Below are 19,175 nucleotides of genomic sequence, written 5' to 3' on the forward strand. Positions count from 1 at the left end.
AAGTTAAGAGGTGATAGGCTCAGGAGTAATCTTAGGAAATACTTTTTTACAGAAAGGGTGGTAGATGCATGGAACAGTCTCCCGGTAGAGGTTGTGGAGACAGAGACTGTGTCTGATTTCAAGAAAGCTTGGGATAGGCACATGGGATCTCTTAGAGAGAGGAAGAGATAATGGTTACTGCGGATGGGCCGACTGGATGGGCCATTTGGCTTTCATCTGCCATCATTTTTCTATGTTTGGAAGATACGTCGTATTCTGTGACAGAGTATAAACAATCTGCTGAAATTCAAGAAGATGCTCTGAAGGAATGTATTGCTCGAAATCGGTCAACCACTAAAAATGTTGAAGATACAAAGACATGTAGAAAGTGTAATTAAGGATTCTGCTCAACAGCATAGAGTTTTGATAAAGGCGACATCTTAACTTGTCCATAGTATGGCCTTCGCATCCCGAAGGCAATAGAAACATAGAAACATAGAAAGTGACGGCAGAAAAGGGCCAAGGCCCATCGAGTCTGCCCACTCCATTGACCCACCCCCCTAGTTAATTGCTCTCTGATGACCTTTTCCCTCGAAGAGATCCGACATGAGCATCCCAAATGATCTTAAAAACTTGCACGCTGCTGGCCTCAACCACCTGTACTGGGAGCCTATTCCAGCTGTCCACCACTCTTTCAGTGAAGAAGTTCTTCCTGGTGTCGCCATGAAACTTCCCGCCCTTTATTTTCAGCGGGTGTCCTCTTGTGGCTGAGGGTCCCCTAAGAAGGAAAACATTATCTTCTACCTTGATGCGACCAGTGACATACTTAAACGTCTCAATCATGTCCCCTCTCTCTCTCTCTACGTTCCTCAAGAGAGTATAGCCGCAATTCGTTCAGCCTTTCTTCGTATGATAGATCTTTGAGCCCCGAGACCATCTTGGTGGCAATTCGCTGTACCGACTCGATTCTCAGCACATCTTTGCGGTAATGTGGCCTCCAGAATTGTACTCAGTACTCCAGATGAGGCCTCACCATGGTTCTGTACAAAGGCATTAGGATGTCGGGCTTCCGACTAACAAAACTTCTCCGGATACAACCCAGCATTTGCCTAGCCTTAGATGAAGCCTTCTCCACTTGTTTGGCCGTTTTCATATCATCGCTGATGATCACCCCCAAATCCCGTTCTGCGGCAGACCTTGCTAAGGTTTCTCCATTCAATGTGTACGTTCTGCACGGATTATTGTTGCCAAGGTGCATCACCTTGCATTTGTTAGCATTGAAGCTAAGCTGCCAGGTCGAGGACCACTGTTCCAACAAAAGCAGGTCTTGCGTCATGCTGTCGGACAGATTGCCGTTACTCACAATATTACATAGTTTGGCATCATCAGCGAATAATGTTATTTTACCTTGAAGTCCTTGAGTCATGTCTCTTACAAATATGTTGAACAGGATCGGGCCCAAGACCGAGCCCTGCGGCACCCCACTGGCTACCTCCGATGTTTTAGAGATGGTACCATTAACAACCACCCTCTGAAGTCTACCACTCAGCCAATTGTGAACCCATGCTGTAAGTGTTTCACCTAATCCCATCGATTTCATTTTGCTCAATAGCCTGCGGTGGGGGACGCTATCAAAAGCTTTGCTGAAGTCCAAGTACACGACGTCTAGGGACTCTCCCAAATCCAGTTTCCTTGTTACCCAGTCAAAGAAACTGATGAGATTGGATTGACAGGACCTACCCTTGGTGAATCCATGTTGGTGGGGATCGCGTAGTTCCTCCTCGTCTAGTATCATGTCCAACTTGCGTTTGATGAGTGTCTCCATGAGTTTACTCACTACCGATGTGAGACTTACCGGTCTGTAATTCGCAGCCTCTGTCCTGCAACCTTTTTTGTGCAGAGGAACGACGTTAGCTGTTTTCCAGTCCAAGGGGACTATTCCCGCTCTCAGGGACAGATTGAAGAGTACGGATAAAGGTTCTGCCAGGACGTCCCTGAGCTCGCTGAGCACCCTGGGATGTAGATTGTCCGGGCCCATGGCTTTGTTCACCTTGAGTCTTGATAATTCGTCGTAGACGTCTCCAGAATTAAACTCAAAATCCCGAAATGGGTCTTCTGAACTTTGCTTTACCTGTAACTGTGGACCAGACCCCGGTGCCTCACAGGTGAAGACCTAGCAGAAGTATTCATTTAGTAGTTCGGCTTTATCTGAATCTGATTCTACAAACCTCCCATCTGATTTCCTAAGGCGCACTATCCCATCAGTGTTTCTTTTTCTGTCACTAATATACCTGAAGAAAGATTTGTCACCCTTCTTAATGTTCCTTGCCAGGTTTACTTCAGCTTGATGCTTGGCCTCTCTGACTGCCGCTTTCACCGCTGTAGACTTGGCCTTGTATTCCAATTTAGCCTCCCTTGTCTCTGAATGTTTGTAGGAAATGAATGCAAGCTTCTTTTCTTTAACGAGATCTGAGATCTCTGCGGTGAACCATTGGGGTCTAATGTTTCTTCGCCGTTTGCTTGTTGATTTTATGTCGTTGCTGCATGTAAGGTAGATTTCAAGGTTGACCACATGTCCTCCACATTATCGGCCACATCTTGGATTTGTAGTGCATGATGGACGAAATCTCCCATGCATTTGAAGTCAGCGCCTCGAAAGTTGAGTACTTTTGTTGTCGTGCTCGATCTAGTGAATCTTTCTTGAGGTTGAACCATACCATGTTGTGGTCACTGGAGGCTAACTTACCGCCTACCGAGACCTCCGATACACTTTCTCCATTGGTGAGTACCAGGTCCAGAATCGCCTGTGCCCTAGTTGGCTCTGATACCAGTTGTTTGAGTTGTGCTCCTTTAATGGCGGATAATAGGCTTCTGCTGGCGCTGGTTGTCGCTGTGAGCGTGTTCCAATCTGCATGAGGCATGAACTCTGGTAGGAAAATATTTTTGGGAGGGTTGATTTCACTAGTTTGTGGATTATCAAATCCCAGAGTAGAGAAAATTCTGTAAAGCAAATTAATCTTCCCTGGAGCAGCCTTGACAGTTAAATGCATCTCCCAATTTCTGAAAAGGATTTGTTTTAAACAGTTCATGCAATGGCAATTTGAAGAGATCTTTGGAAGGTCCACGAAAGTTCAATATATTTTGAAATTCAGCATTAAATGAGGCATCAGTCTCCACTGAAAGAGACAAATCTTTGCACAACTGGTTAGTGTAAGTCGCAAAGGAGAATTCTTCAGGAGAAGATCTTCTTTTGGGAATAGCTGCACCAACAAACTCAGGTTCAGAGAGGGAAAACCCACACTCTTGAGTCAGACTTTGAATCTGAGAAAACTTCTGGGAAAAAATGTCTAGAAGAAATCTTGCAATGTTTTCAGTACCGGTCCGATGAAGAGGCGGAAATGGATCGATGAAGTTCCTGATGCCTCTTCAAAAGAGGAGGTCAACTAAAAGAGGAACTCTGATGTCTTGGTCTGGAATGCCTCACAGAAGAAGAGGATTTAAGCCCAAAGTAGCAGCTCTAAGTCTCAAAGGGGACCATTGTTGAGAAGAAGTAGAACTTTGATGCAAAGAACCATGCCTGGAGGAAAATTGGCGCTGAGATATAGAACCATGATGCCTCATAGAAGATAATAATAATAACTTTATTTTTATATACCACAATACCACAAATAGTTCAGAGCGGTTTACAAAAAATAGAAACTGCATACAAACAGTGATATTACAAAAAATAATTCAAAAATACATTGATAAAAATATAAGAATTATACAAATTTTAAAAAAAGATAGGTTTTTACTGTTTTTCTAAAGGTTTGGTAAGAAAATTTACTTGAGAAAAATTCACTTAGGCATTTATTCCATCTATTCCAATGGATTGGTGGTATTGGTACCTTGATGCCTCACAGTGGTGTGATCAAGCTGGGCTGGTACCAAGGGAGTTGAATGTAGGAGATGCCTGCAATGCGACCTAAAAACAGTGGCAATCTCCCTGTGAAAGAATTCCTCAAGCTTGTCTCGAAAAGAGTGCACCAATGCTGATTGCTCAACAGCCAGTACCATTGGTGCAGCAGGTTGTTTCTGTATGGGTGACCTGGCAGAAGACGCACCCCATATAGGAGAAAAAACTGCAGCTCAGCAGAACGATGATGATGTCTTTTGGCCTGCATCAAGAGACTTGATACCATCAAGGCCTGTGACACCTGCTGAGCAGCATGCACCAGTACAGAATGCTTACCAGCCGGCACTATAAGTGCAGCAGGTTGTCTCAGAGAGGGTGACCTAGACAAGGATGCACACCTAGGAGGAGAGACAACCTGCAGATCCTTAGATCGATGGCGCCAATGTGTGGTCTGCATCAAGAGACTCAATGCTGTAGAGACCTGCAACGGTTGCTGGGAAGATGATGACTTAGAAACTGGCTTCCCCGATGCTAGGAGATTTCTTGAAGTTGATGCCGATGTAGGAGTTTTCAAAGGCGATGGCTCTGAAGATTTTCCAATGTCCATAGGGGAGTCGAACAGCTTCACCCATTGACTACAATGGGCTTTAATGGAACGCTTTTGCAAGGTGGAACACTTAACAAGATTCAATTTGGTGATCAGGGCCCAAACACTGAAGACACCAATTATGTGGGTCAGTTATGGAAATAGGTCACTGGTACCTGCAGCACTTTTTAAACCCTGTCATAGGCTTCGACATGGGAAAAATCACGTCAGTGAGATTGAACTCAATGGTGAAAGAAGTCCCACCAGGGAAAGAACCTCAAGGTCAAAGCCTGAAGTTGGACAAAAGAAAAGAAATATATTTATATTTATATTTATTTTTTAGAGACTATACAAACAAAAGTAAAACTAGAAAAAAGAAACGTGAAGCAGGAAGGCAACGCCAACTGAACAGAGTTTGATCAAAAACAGACTTCTTCGCTCTGCAGAAAACAAAGAACTGAGGTACCACGAGCAGGTGTCGGGTGGGAAAGCACTCGCACATGTGTGGTGCAGGCAGTCGCATAATTTCTTAAAACTTAAAGTGACAGTACACTTTTCATGCTGTCCGTACCAGGCTCCGTGGATGATGTCACCCAAATGTGAGAATATGCTGCCTGCTTGTCCTAGAATAACAGAGGTGGAGGTGGAGTTATAAAATACACTCATATAAGTATGTTGGCATTTGAACATTACAGCGGACCTGCTGAGATGATAGAGTGGAGGGGTGGCAAAATTCTCCAAGCCCAGATTCAAAGAGGGGAGCCTAGCCAATAACTAAATGAAGCACCTCCAATACAGTAAACAAAAATTCTGCAACCTTTTTGAGGGCACCGCATGACAGAATATCTGGACAGTTGACAATATTATATCTAAAAGGTTCTTAGGAAAGTGAGATTCATAAGAACATAAGCAGTGCCTCTGCCGGGTCAGACCAGAGGTCCATCCCGCCCAGCAGTCCGCCCCCGCGGCGGCCCAACAGGTCATGACCTGCCTTAATCACCAGAAGGGGCCCCCTTGCCCCCTAGGTTTCTCATCGAAGTCCTATCTTCCCATCAATGTCCTAACCCTCCGGCCTTGCACCTGCATGACCTGGTGAGCTGTCTATACTTATGCAACACCCCAGCACCTCCCTCAGTACCCCACGATCCCCTTTTCCCTCAGGAATCTGTCCAATCCCTGTTTGAATCCCTGTACTGTACTCTGCCGGATCACTTCCTCCGGGAACGCATTCCATTTGTCCACGACCCTTTGGGTGAAGAAAAACTTCCTTGCATTTGATTTGAACCTATCTCCCTTCAGTTTCTCTGAGTGCCCCCTCGTACCTGTCGTCCCTTTTAGTCTGAAGAACCTGTCCCTGTCCACCCTCTCTATGCCCCTAAGTATTTTGAAGGTCTCTATCATATCCCCCCTGAGCCTCCTCTTTTCCAGAGAGAAGAGCCCCAGTTTATCCAGCCTCTCAGCATATGGGAAGTTTTCCAGCCCTCTTACCAGTTTCGTTGCCCTCCTTTGGACTCTCTCAAGAACTGCCATGTCCTTCTTGAGGTGCAGCGACCAATATTGAACGCAGTATTCCAGATGTGGGCGCACCATCGCTCGATACAGCGGCATGATGACTTCCCGCGTCCTGGTTGATATGCCCCTCTTGATGATGCCCAGCATCCTGTTGGCTTTCTTCGAGGCTGCTGCACACTGTGCGGATGGTTTCATGGATGGATCCACTAGCACACCCAAGTCTCTCTCAAGTCCGGTGTCTTCCAGCAATCTCCCCCCCATTTTATACTCGAACAACGGGTTCTTTCAATGAAAGATTTTATTGCAGTATTAACAGTCCTTCACAAGGACAAACTAAATAATCATATTGAAATCCAGGTAGTCAATGAAGTTTCTGAGAACAGAGGATTTTTATATGATTTGCTTCATTTTCCATTTGCTTTAATTTTCCTGGAATCAAGGCTGTTGTACTGCATCCATCTTTTAGCATGTCAGAGTAGTTTGCATTTTATTATTTTATTACTTGACTTGACTGTCTCCAATGCCTTTGCAGCATTTCAAGTCATTACTTCATTAACCATTGAGACTCAGTTCATCAGATTTTGGGGTGAAATATTCTGTGCTGTGGTTAGTTTTAAGGAAACATATTAGTTATTAATAATGTTCTGTGAATTCTGTGAGTTGAATTCATTTTAATTTAATCTACAAACTACTTTATTTTGGGCCCAAAATATTAAATTGTGCCAAAAAAATAGTTTTATAGTATAAGCATGAGCTATCATCATAAATCAGGATCTGAAAACGTTGAGAGAAAAAAAATGTGATGAAGCAGCTAAATAGGGCCAGCAATCTCTTCAGAGCTTTTCATTTGAAATAAAGAAGGTTCAAGAAATAGACAACCATGTGCTGCAAGCAAATAAAATAAGTAAAGATGATACATTCCAAGTACATCAACAACAGTATTAATAACAGAAAAAAAAACAGAAACTCAAGAATCATTTGAAACTGAATTACAAACTTTGATTAATGAAACTGTTTTTGCTGAATATACCGCCCTTTTATAAAGGTGCAGTAGCGGCTGCCATGCAGCAAATGCTCCAACAACTGAATCCCTATGGACATCAGAGCGATTAGGTGAAACATTAACTGCATGGGTCAAGGACTGGCTTAGAGGTAGACTTCAGAGGGTGGTGGTAAACGGCACCCCCTCCGAAACGATGGAGGTGATCAGTGGAGTGCCGCAGGGTTTGGTCTTGGGCCCGATCCTATTCAACATCTTCGTAAGAGACTTGGCTAAGGGGCTTCGAGGTAAAATTATGTTATTCGCTCATGACGCCAAACTATGCAACATAATAGGCAAGAGCTCAATACCTGACAGTATGACACATGACTTACTCCTACTGGAGCATTGGTCCAGGACTTGGCAACTAAGTTTCAATGCCAAAAAATGCAAGGTCATGCACCTTGGCAGCAAAAATCCATGCAGGACTTACACATTAAATGGTGAGACCCTAGTAAGGACTGTAGCAGAATGAGACTTGGGGGTGATCATTAGTGAAGACATGAAGACTGCCAATCAAATGGAGAAAGCTTCATCCAAGGCTAGACAAATCATAGGTTTCGTAGATGTTTCGTCAGCCATAAGCCCGAGGTCATAATGCCATTGTATAGATCCATGGTGAGATCCCATCTGGAAAGCTGTGTACAATTCTGGAGGCCACATTACCACAAAGATGTGCTGAGAGTTGAGTCGGTTCAGCGAATGGCCACCCGGATGGTCTCAGGACTCAAGGTTCTCCCATATGAGGAACGGCTGGATAAGTTGCAGCTATACTCACTCGAGGAACGCAGAGAGAAGGGGAACATGACTGAAATGTTCAAATATGTCACGGGCCATATCGAGGTGGAAGAAGATATCTTTTTTCTTAAAGATCCCACGGCAACAAGAGGGCATCCGTTGAAGCTCAGGGGTGGGAAATTTCATGGTGACACCAGAAAATATTTCTTCACCGAAAGGGTGGTTGATCGCTGGAATAGTCTTCCACTACAGGTAATTGAGGCCAGCAGCGTGCCAGATTTTAAGAAAAAATGGGATTGGTACGTGGGATCTCTTCACGGAGGAAGTTAGGGGGTGGGTCATTAGTGTGGGCAGACTAGATGGGCTGTGGCCCTTTTTTGCTGTTAGTTTCTATGTTTCTATGATTACCGCGGCCCACTTCAATAATCGCCTTTGTAAAAGGAGGCCATAAGCATTACTACATTTGAAGCAGGAACTTGAGAAGCGGTCCAGAGGAAGTCGACAAAAAAAGTAAGGGGTTTGAACCAAAAGAAGTATGAGAAGAGACTGGAAAACCTAAATATGTATACTCTGGAGGAGAGGAAGATACAGGGGAGATAAGATACAGATGTTTAAATACTTGAAAGGTATTACCATATTTTCACGTAGATAACGCGCACCCGTGTAAAACGCGCATACGGGTATAGCGCGCGGAAAACACACATTTATGTACAGAAATTTTTGTATACCGCACATGCTGCTCGACTCTCCCGTCGCCCGCCCCCTACTTTCCTCTGGCCACCCCGACTCTCCTTTGTCCGCCCCGACTCTTCTCTCCCCCTTGAAGCCCTGTCCCCACCCTAAAAGCCTGATGACCCCCCGACGTCCGATTCACCTCCCCCCCCGCAGGACTGCTCGCACCCCCACCCTGAAGGACCGCTTGCACCCCCACAGCCTCCCGACCCCCCCCATCATGTAGAAGCTCCTACCGGTGTCCTGCTGCTTCCTCTTGGCAGTCCCGCCATTTCTCTGACGTCAAGCCCTCTTGTCCCGCCGACTCCCCGACACGATCGGAGCTCAAGCCCTCTTGCCCCAGCCAACCGCGGCACCCCCGACACGATCGGGGCAAGAGGGAGCTCAAGCCCTCTTGCCCCCCCGACTCCCTGACACGATTGGGGCAAAAGGGAGCCCAAGCCCTCTTGCCCCGCCGACTCCCCAACAATATCGGGCCAGGAGGGAGCCCAAGTCCTCCTGGCCCTGGCGACCCCCCCCCCCCCCGCTAGTTGTTCGGGCCAGGAGGGAGCCCAAACCCTCCTGGCCACGGCGACCCCCTACCCCCACCCCCACCCCGCACTACATTACGGGCAGGAGGGATCCCAGGCCCTCCTGCCCTCGACGCAAACCCCCCTCCCCCCAACGACAGCCCCCCCCAAGAACCTCCAACCCCCCCCCCAGCCCTAAGCAAAATGATCTGCCTCCCAGCACACCCCTCCCCCCGAAGCAGCCCCCTTTCCCTCTACCTCTCCAATTCCTCCCTGACAGTGTCTCCGTGGTCCCCCTTCTATCTCCCCTCCCAAGCAAAGCTGTCTGCCTCCCAGCACACCCCTCCCCCCCAAAGCAGACCCCTTTCCCTCTACCCCTCCAATTCCTCCCTGACTGTCTCTCCGTGGCCCCCCATTTTGTCAGAGACACGGAAGAGCAAATCGGGGCAGTAGAGGCTGCGAAGCAGCGTATTTACAGTGCTGTGTCCGCTGCTCGAGCCAAGAGGTTTGTCGACCGCAGGAAGGGAAGGGGATGGCGGCGGCGGCAAGGGACTAGGGGAGCTGGCCAGACCGCGAGAAGAGAAAATCGGGTGGGCCACGAAGAGACAGGGAGGAACTGGGAAGAAGGAAGAGGAAGAGGGAGGAAGAGAGAAAGGGGCCTGCTTTGGGGGGATGGGTGTGCTTGGAGGCACACAGCTTTGCTTGGGGGGGAGACAGAAGGGGGGTCACGGAGAGACAGGGAGGAACTGGAGCTGGAGAGGGAAAGGGGCCTGCTTTGGGGAAGGGCTGTGCTTGGAGGCAGACAGCTTTGCTTGGGGGGGGGAGACAGAAGGGGAGCCACAGAGAGATAGGGAGGAACTGGAGCGGGAGAGGGAAAGGGGCCTGCTTTGGGGGAGGGGTGTGCTTGGAGGCAGACAGCTTTGCTTGGGGAGGAAGACAGAAGGGGGGCCACGGAGACACAGTCAGGGAGGAACTGGAGGGGCAGAGGGAAAGGGGTCTGCTTTGGGGGAGGGGTGTGCTGGGAGGTAGATAGCTTTGCATGGGGGGAGACAAAATGGGGGGCCACGGAGAGACAGTCAGGGAGGAATTGGAGGGGTAGAGGGAAAGGGGTCTGCTTTGGGGGGGAGGGGTGTGCTGGGAGGCAGACAGCTTTGCTTGGGAGGGGAGACAGAAGGGGGACCACGGAGACACTGTCAGGGAGGAATTGGAGGGGTAGAGGGAAAGGGGGCTGCTTCGGGGGGAGGGGTGTGCTGGGAGGCAGATCATTTTGCTTAGGGGGGAAAGACAGAAGGGGGGCTACGGAGAGACAGTTAGGGAGGAATTGGAGGGGGAGAGGGATAGGGGGCTGCTTTCTAGCACCCGTTAATGTAACGGGCTTAAAGACTAGTTAATATATAATCTGGCTGAAGGGGAGCTATACAAGGTTTGAATCATTTGAATAAATCCAGATCCTATACCAAACCAATCCATTGCTTGATACATGAAAGTCCATTCTACACAATCATGCTTGATACATGAAAGTCCATTCTACACAATCAAAGGCCTTCTCTGTATCCAAAGAAACAGAGAAGGCTGGATCATCCATTGTTTTTGCTAAATTTAGCATATGAAATGTCAATCTGGTATTATTTGAAGAATGTCTTTGAGCAATGAAACCCATTTGGTGCATACCAATCATATAAGGGAGAACCTTGGCTAATCGAAGAGCCAATAACTTTGCCAGAAGTTTTCCATCCACATTAATTAAAGAAATAGGCCTGTTTTTTGAAACCAACATGGGATCTCTATTTGGCTTTGGCAAAACAATGGTTAAAGATTCCGCCATAGTATCTGAAATACAACCCTTAGTCAGTTGTGATTTATATAAATTTAAAAGATGAGGTATAGTATAATTTGAAATGATTTGAAAAACTCCATTGTGAATCCATCACTACCCGGGGCGGATCCAGCCCTTGAGAGACTTCAATGCTGCCTGGAGTTCCTTAAGCAATATAGGCGCTTCAAGATTTTCTTTTATATGCTCGGGAATTTTTGGCCCATAAATTGATTTCAAAAAATCTAATCCCTCAATTTCTCTGTTCTAAGGTATCCAATCGGGTATTTGAAACTTGTATTTGAGCAGCTAGATTTGTCATCTCTTCTTGAACTGCTGACAGCTTTGATGAATTGTCCTACAGCTGCTTTGTATTATCCTGCAACAATTCCTTAATGCATTTTATTTCCATCATTAACTCCTCCAGGATTTCCATGGAATCTTTTGGTAGTGGTACTTTTGAAGGAGTAGGTGGATCAGGCTTTAGTCTTTTGCCTGATCTAGTTGCTGCAAAAGCAGCCTCTATTCTGGTTTGTTGTCCTGATGCCATATTAATCCAAATCTGAGTTTTTGGAGAAGAAATAATTTCTTAAAATCTGCAAAAAAATAAACTAATGGAGCCCTTCAGGGAGGAGCAGAGTAATTACACTACCATCTGCCTCACAGCCAAGTTCTGGTACCACTGTATTTCTGGTTATTTAGTTTATGTATACTATATTTTTTGTATCAATCTTCATTGTTGAGTAGTATGATGTTATATTTCTTTGGAGCTTTAATAAAAAGTAATTTAATATAAATCAGGTCCACAGGGTCTGTAGTAGTTAACTCTCCAGCTGTCAAGAGTGGCAAAGCAGGGGGTTCAGGGAGATTCCTGAATATAGACTTCCATCTTGGATGTCTAAATACAAGCATCTAGAATTCCACAATATAAATAACTGAAACCTTAAGCAGGCATACTCTACAGGGCGGGCCATCTAGACTACTGTACCCATTTACTGGAGAGATGATTATCAAGGTAGGAACCTAATGTCTTCCAGTGCAAAGGGACGAATCAAAGCAGTCCTCAGAATCTAGGGCAGGGCAGATGAGCCAATTTGAAGCACTGAGGACCCAAAAGCTGCATACTTTTCTGCTGGAAGAGAGTATGGCATAGTGGTTATAGCTACAGCCTCAGCACTTTGTGGTTGTGGGTTCAAACCCTGTGCTGCTTTTTGTGACCTTGGGCAAGTCACTTAATCCTCCACTGCCCCAAGTACATTAGTTAGATTGTGAGCACGTTGGGACAGATAGGGAAAATGCTTGAGTACCTAATTGTAAATCACCTAAAAAACCTTGTCCAAGTGATATATCAAATTCCAATCCCTTTCCCTGTCACGTCTACTCTGTAAAACTTCGTAAACATATGCAGTGTGGTTCGTATAGCTGCCCTACAAATCTCCTTGGATGGTACAGCCCGGGACTCCACCCATGACAAAGCCACACTTCTTGTGGAATGTACCTTCAATGAAATCAGAGTCTATTTACCACAACAAATTTAAGTAGAAACAATAGCCTTGTGAATCCATATGGAATAGTATCCTTAGAGGCTTTCTTTCTCAGGCGACTATGGCTGGACACTACAAAGAGATAGTTGGACAGATGAAAGGAATTCATCACCTCAAAGTAATGGAGAAGAACTCTCCTGACATCCAGCAACACCAAATTCTTATCTTGCTGTTTACCACCTGTAGCTAAAAACGCTGTCAGTCTGACTTCCTGATTTGCATGGAATGCCATCACCTCTTTTGGCGGAAAGGAAGGTACAATGTGCAGAGACACTCCTGCCTCTGTAAAACTAAGGAAAGGTTCCCTACAGGACAGAGTCTGAAGTTCTGACACCCTTTTTGCCAAGAAAATAGATACCAGAAAAAACATCTTCACGGTGAGGGATCCCTTTTTCTTTGTTGTTGAAAACACAAGATGCTTGCCACCTCTACCTTGAGCAAACCAATCAGAAGACCCTTCTGGAGCCCATCCTGAAGAACTCCAGAACTGCTGGAATTGGGGCTTCAAAAGGCTCAACTATCTGTACAAAGATTCAAAATATCACTCCAATCTTTGTGCTATACTTCCCTCCATTCCTCCCTGTTTTTTGTGGTCAACTATCTGTACTGCACATCAGTGCTGAAACGTCTTCCACGCCTTAGCATAACTGTGATTGTCGCTGTTTTTTAGCTCATAGGAAGGAAGTAATAACAGTCTCTAAATAACCTTTGCACTCTAACGCTGCATGCTCATGAATCATGCCATAAGTCCAAAGCAATCTGGACTTTCCAATACAATTGGTCCCTGCAACAGAAGGTCTGGATGTTACTGAGACAACAGTCCTGCTGCAGCCTAAATAGATCCGCATACCATTGATGTCAAGACCAATCAGGTGCCACTAGAACTACACTATGTTCTGCTATTGGCTTATCATTGGCCAAGGGGGAAACACATATAGCAGCCCCTGTGTGGACCAAGGTTGTATTAAGGCATCCATGCTAGCGCTTCCTGACTTGAATTTTCAGCTCTTATTGAGAGACTTTCTTGTTGCATGCTAATACCATCAGATCAAAAATTGGCCTCCCCACCTAACATTTCACAATACTGTTGAATACCCTTTGGGACAGGGACTACTCTCCCAGATCTAGGGTTTGGTGACTGAGATAGTCGGCCTGGACATTGCACACTCATGCTACATGAGCTGCCATTATGGCCTGCTGATAGGTTTCAACCCAATGGAACAACTGAGCTTCCAACTCTTGGTGCCTCCCTGTGTGTTGACATAAGCCACTGCTGTGGCATTGTTTCAGAAGACTCTGACTGCCTGGTCTTCCATGATTGCCTTCAATGCCTGCAGGGATAGATGAATGGCTCTGAGTTTCAATCGGCTGATTGACCATTTTCTCTGTGAGAGTAACCAGCAGCCCTTAACTGGCCAACCCTCACAATGACCTCCCCAGCCATACAGACTGGCATCTCAGTATCACCAAAAACAAGTTGCGAAGAGGCATTCCCTTGGATAACGTCTCTGCCCGGAGTCATCACTATAATCTGTGACATGCCTCCTCTGTTCAGGATAACAGCATCTAGATCGAGTCTGCCTTCGGAGACAGCAGAACAACAGAGCATTCTGAAAAGGGTGTAGTTGATCTTTCAACCAGGAGACCACTTCTTTGGTTGCTACCATTGACCCTAGAACCTGAAACTAATGCCAAGCCATGGGGGCATGGTCAGATTTGATATAATCCCTAGAATAAATTCACACAGGAAATCCAATACAATAGCATTTAACTTTAAAAAAGGAAACTATGATAACATGAAGAGAATGATAAAAAAGAAATTTAGAGGAGCAGCAAAGAACAAAAATTTACATCAGGCATGGATGTTACTCAAAAATACCATCCTAGAAGCCAACTAGATATATTCCATGTATTAAAAAAGGAGGAAGGAAGACCCAATGGCAGCTGGCGTGCTTAATGTGTGAGGTGAAGTAAACTATTAGAGCCAAAAGAGAATCCTTCAGAAAGTGGAAGAAAAATCTGACTGAAAATAACTGTAAACAGCAGAAGGAATGGCAATTCAAATGCAAGGTGCTAATAAGGAAGGCAAAGACCATGAAAAGAAGGTTGCGCTGGAAGCAAAAACACATAGTAAAATCTTTTTTGGGTATATTAAAAGCAAGAAGCCAGGAAGCAAATCAGTTGGACCGTTACACGACCAAGGGATAAAAGGGGCTCTCATGTAAGACAAGGCCGTGGAGAGATTAAATGAATTTGTTGATTTGGTCTTCACTTGAGGAAGATGTGGGGGGAGTTACCGGTGCCAAAAATGATATTCAATTCTGAAGAATTGGAGAAATTCAAACAAAGCTCTGTTTTGGGGGGAGAGGATCAAGACTTGTATACTGCCTTTTTGAAATTTTACAACCACTCACAAAGCGGTTTACATACAGGTACTTCAAGCATTTTTCCTATCTGTCCCGGTGGGTTCACAGTCTATCTAATGTACCTGGGGCAGTGGAGAATTAAATGACTTGCCCACAAGTGCGGGCTTTGAACCCACAACCTCAGGGTGCTGAACCTGAAGCTCTATCCATTACGCCACACTCTCCTCCACTGGATGATGTAATGGGTCAATTTGACAAATTAAACAGTAGCAAATGGCCTGGATGAGATGGTACACATCCCAGAGTACTGATAGAATTGAAAAATGAACTTGCAGAGCTATTGTTGGTAATTTGCAATTTTTCTTTAAAATCCAGCATAGTACAGGAAGACTGAAGGGTGGCCAATGTGATACTAATTTTTAAAAAGGGTTCCAGAGGTGATCAGGGAAATGATAGACTGATGAGTCTTGACATCGATGCCGGGCAAAAGGGTAGAGACTATTATAAAGGACAAAATGACAGAACATATATGTAAGCATGGATTAATGAGAGGGAGAGTGTGGCGTAGTGGTTAAAGCTACAGCCTCAGCACCCTGGGGTTGTGGGTTCAAACCCACGCTGCTCCTTATGACCCTGGGCAAGTCACTTAATCCCTCCATTGCCCCTGGTGCATTAGATAGATTGTGAGCCTGCCAGGACAGACAGGGAAAACTTCTTGAGTACCCGAATAAACTCATGTAAACCGTTCTGAGCTCTCCTGGGAGAACTGTATAGAAAATTGAATGAATAAATAAATAAACAAACACAGATTTAGTCAAGGGAAATCTTGCCTCACCAATCTACTGCATTTCTTTGAAGGGGTAAATGAACATGGGGATAAAGGTGAGCCGGTTGATATCGTGTATTTGGATTTTCAAAAGGCATTTGACAAAGTACCTCATGAAAGACTTCTGAGGAAATTAGAAAGTCATGGGATAGGAGGTAATGTGCTATTATGGATTAAGAATTGGTTGAAAGACAGAAAACAGAGGGTAGGTTTAAATGGTCAATACTCTCAATGGAGAGGGGTAAATAGTGAAATTCCCCAGGAGTTTGTGCTGGAACCACTGCTTTTAAACATATTTATCAATGATCTAGAGATTGAAATAACTAGTGAAATAATTAAATTTGCTGATAGCACAAAGTTGTTAAATTGCAAGAGGACTGTGAAAAATTGCAACAGGATCTTGTGAGACTAAGCATCAAAATGGCAGATGACATTTAATGTGAGCAAGTGCAAAGTGATGTATGTGGGAAAGAGGAACCCAAACTATAGCTATGTGATGCAGGGTTCCACATTAGAAGTCACTGACCAGGAAAAGGATCTAGGTGTTCTCGTTGAGGATACATTGAAACCCTCAGCTCAATGTGCAGACGCAGCTAAGAAAGCAAATAGAATGTTAGGAATTATCAGGAAAGGAATAGAAAACAAAGATGAAAATGTTATAATACCCTTGTATCGCTCTATGACCACACCTTGAATACTTTGTGCAATTCTGGTTGCCATATCTCAAAAAAGATATAGTGGAATTAGATAAAGTACAAGAAGAGTGAAGAAAATGATAAGAGATGGGATGACTTCCCTATAAGGAGAGGCTAACGCGATAGGGTTCTTCAGCTTGGAGAAGAGACGGCTCAGGGGCTATATGATAGAGGTCTATAAAATACTGAATGGAGTAGAAAGGGTAGATGTGAATCACTTGTTCACTCTTTCCAAAAATACTAGGACTAGGGGGCATGCGATGAAGCTACTAAGTAGTAGATTTAAAACAAACCGGAGAAAATATTTCTTCACACAGCATGTAATTAAATTCTGGAATTTGTTGTTGGTGAATGTGGTGAAATAAGTTAACTTAGCAGGGTTTTAAAAAGGTTTGGATAATTTCCTAAAAGAGAAGTCCATAGGTCATTATTGAGATGGCTTGGGGAAATCCACTGTTTACTCTTACAATAAGCAGCATAAAATCTGTTTTACTACTTGAGTGGACACAACGGCGACGACCGACAAATTGGAATCACTATGGGTTAAAATACCGGGAAGGAATGGGTCCGAGATAAAGATGGGCCTGTACTATCGTCCACCTGGGCAAACCGAAGCAAACGAAGAAATGAAAGCCGAGATGAGGTGAGAATGCAAAAGCGGTTACACGATTGTTATGGGAGACTTCAACTATCCCGGGATAGACTGGAGTCTTGGAAACTCATAATGCGTTAGGGAGACCGGTTTCCTGGAGGCTATACAGGACTGCTTCATGGAGCAGCTTGTCAGAGAACCGAGAGGGACTGCCATCCGGGACCTAATCCTCAATGGGTTAAGAGGACCTGCAAAGAAAGTGGAAGTAGTGGGACCGTTGGGAAACAGCGATCACAATATGATCAAGTTCAAAGTTGAAGTAGGAATACCGAAGGGGAAGAGAACCACAGTGACAACTTTTAATTTCAAGAAAGGAAACTACAAAGCCATGAGAGTAATGGTAAGGAGGAAACTTAGGAACAGCTCAAAGAAATCGCAGACTGTAGAGCAAGCCTGGTCTTTATTCAAGGACACGCTGAGCGAAGCACAAAATCTGTATAACCCCAGATTTAGAAAAGGATGCAAAAAGAACCGAACAAAAGACCCAGCATGGATAACCTAAGAAGTGATGAAAGCGATAGGAGACAAGAAACACATTCCCGAAATGGAAAAAGGACAAAACCGGGGAGAACTGGAAAGAGCACAGGAAGCATCAAAAAGAATGTCACCACGTGGTTGAAGAGCAAAAAGAGAATATGAAGAGAGGCTAACTAGGGAAGCACAAAATTTTAAACCGTTCTTCAGATATGTTAAAGGGAAGCAGCCGGTAAGGGAGGAGGTGGGACCGCTGGATGAAGGAGATAGGAAAGGAGTGGTGAAGGAGGAAAAAGAAGTGGTGGATAGACTAAACATGTTCTTTTTGTCAGTATTTACAAAAGAGGACATATCCAACGTGCCGGAACCTGAAAAAATCTTCAAAGGAGATCAAGCAGAAAAATTAACATCCTGGAAGGTAAGCCTTGAAGCAAGCAGATAGATTAAAAACTGACAAATCTCCGGGCCCGGACGGAATCCACCCAAGGGTACTGAAAGAACTAAAGGAGGAAATAGCGGAACTACTACAGCAGGTTTGTAACCAATCCCTGAAAACAGGCGTGATCCCAGAGGATTGGAAGATAGCTAGTGTTACGCCCATCTTTAAAAAAGGATCAAGAGGTGACCCGGGGAACTACAGACTAGTGAGTCTGATTTTGGTTCCGGGGAAGATGGCAGAAGCGCTGATAAAAAACAGCATCGATGAGCATCTAGAAAGGAATAAACTGATGAAAACAAGCCAACATGGCTTCTGCAAGGGAAGATCGTGCCTAACGAACTTATTGCACTTCTTCGAAGGAATTAACAAACAAATGGACAAAAGGGACCCCATAGACATCGTATACTTAGATTTACAAAAAGCTTTGACAATGTACCCCATGACCGCCTACTTCGGAAACTGAAGAACCATGGGGTGGAAAGAGAAGTACATAGATGGATCAAAAATTGGTTGGTGGATAGGAATCAAAGGGTAGGAGTGAAGGGCCACTACTCGGACTGGAGGAGGGTCACGAGTGGTGTTCCGCAGGGATCGGTACTCAGACTGCTGCTGTTCAATATATTTATAAACGATCCAGAAACAAGGACGAAGTGCGAAGTAATAAAATTCGCAGATGACAACAAACTATTTAGTGGAGTTAGGACCAAAGAGGACTGTGAGGATCTACAAAGGGACCTGAACAAACTAGAAGAGTGGGCGACGAAATGGCAGATGAAGTTTAATGTAGAGAAATGTAAAGTCTTGCATGTAGGAAACAGAAACCCGAAGTACAGCTATACGATGGGAGAGCTGGTAATGGGTGAAAGTTCCCTAGAAAAGGACTTGGGGGTGATGGTGGACAGGACAATGAAGCCGTCGGCATAGTGCGCAGTGGCCTCTAAGAAGGCTAATAGAATGCTTGGTATTATCAAGAAAGGTATTACAACCAGAACGAAATAAGTTATCCTGCCGTTGTATCGGGCGATGGTGCCCCCGCATCTGGAATACTGCGTCCAATACTAGTCGCCATACCTTAAGAAGGATATGACGATACTCAAGAGGGTTCAGAAAAGAGCGATGCGATTGATAAAAGGTATGGGAAACCTTTCATATGATGAAAGATTAGAGAAACTGGGGCTCTTTTCCCTGGAAAAGAGGAGGCTTAGAGGGGATATGATGGAGACTTACAAGATCATGAAGGGCATAGAGAAAGTGGGGAGGGACAGATTCTTCAAACTTTCGAAAACTACAAGAATGAGAGGGCATTCGGAAAAATTGAGAGGGGACAGATTCAGAACCAGTGCTAGGAAGTTCTTCTTCACCCAAAGGGTGATGGA

General features: G+C 45.0%; 1 protein-coding gene across 4 annotated transcripts in view; it reads right to left on the bottom strand.

Moving 5' to 3' along the window:
- The window catches only part of MTR (5-methyltetrahydrofolate-homocysteine methyltransferase), an 819,135-nt gene that overhangs the window by 530,449 nt on the left and 269,511 nt on the right, over positions 1 to 19,175 (bottom strand). The gene's annotated exons all lie outside the window — the stretch shown is intronic.

Source organism: Geotrypetes seraphini, chromosome 3 (assembly GCF_902459505.1).
Source record: "Geotrypetes seraphini chromosome 3, aGeoSer1.1, whole genome shotgun sequence".
Classification (NCBI taxonomy): Eukaryota; Metazoa; Chordata; class Amphibia; order Gymnophiona; family Dermophiidae; genus Geotrypetes; species Geotrypetes seraphini.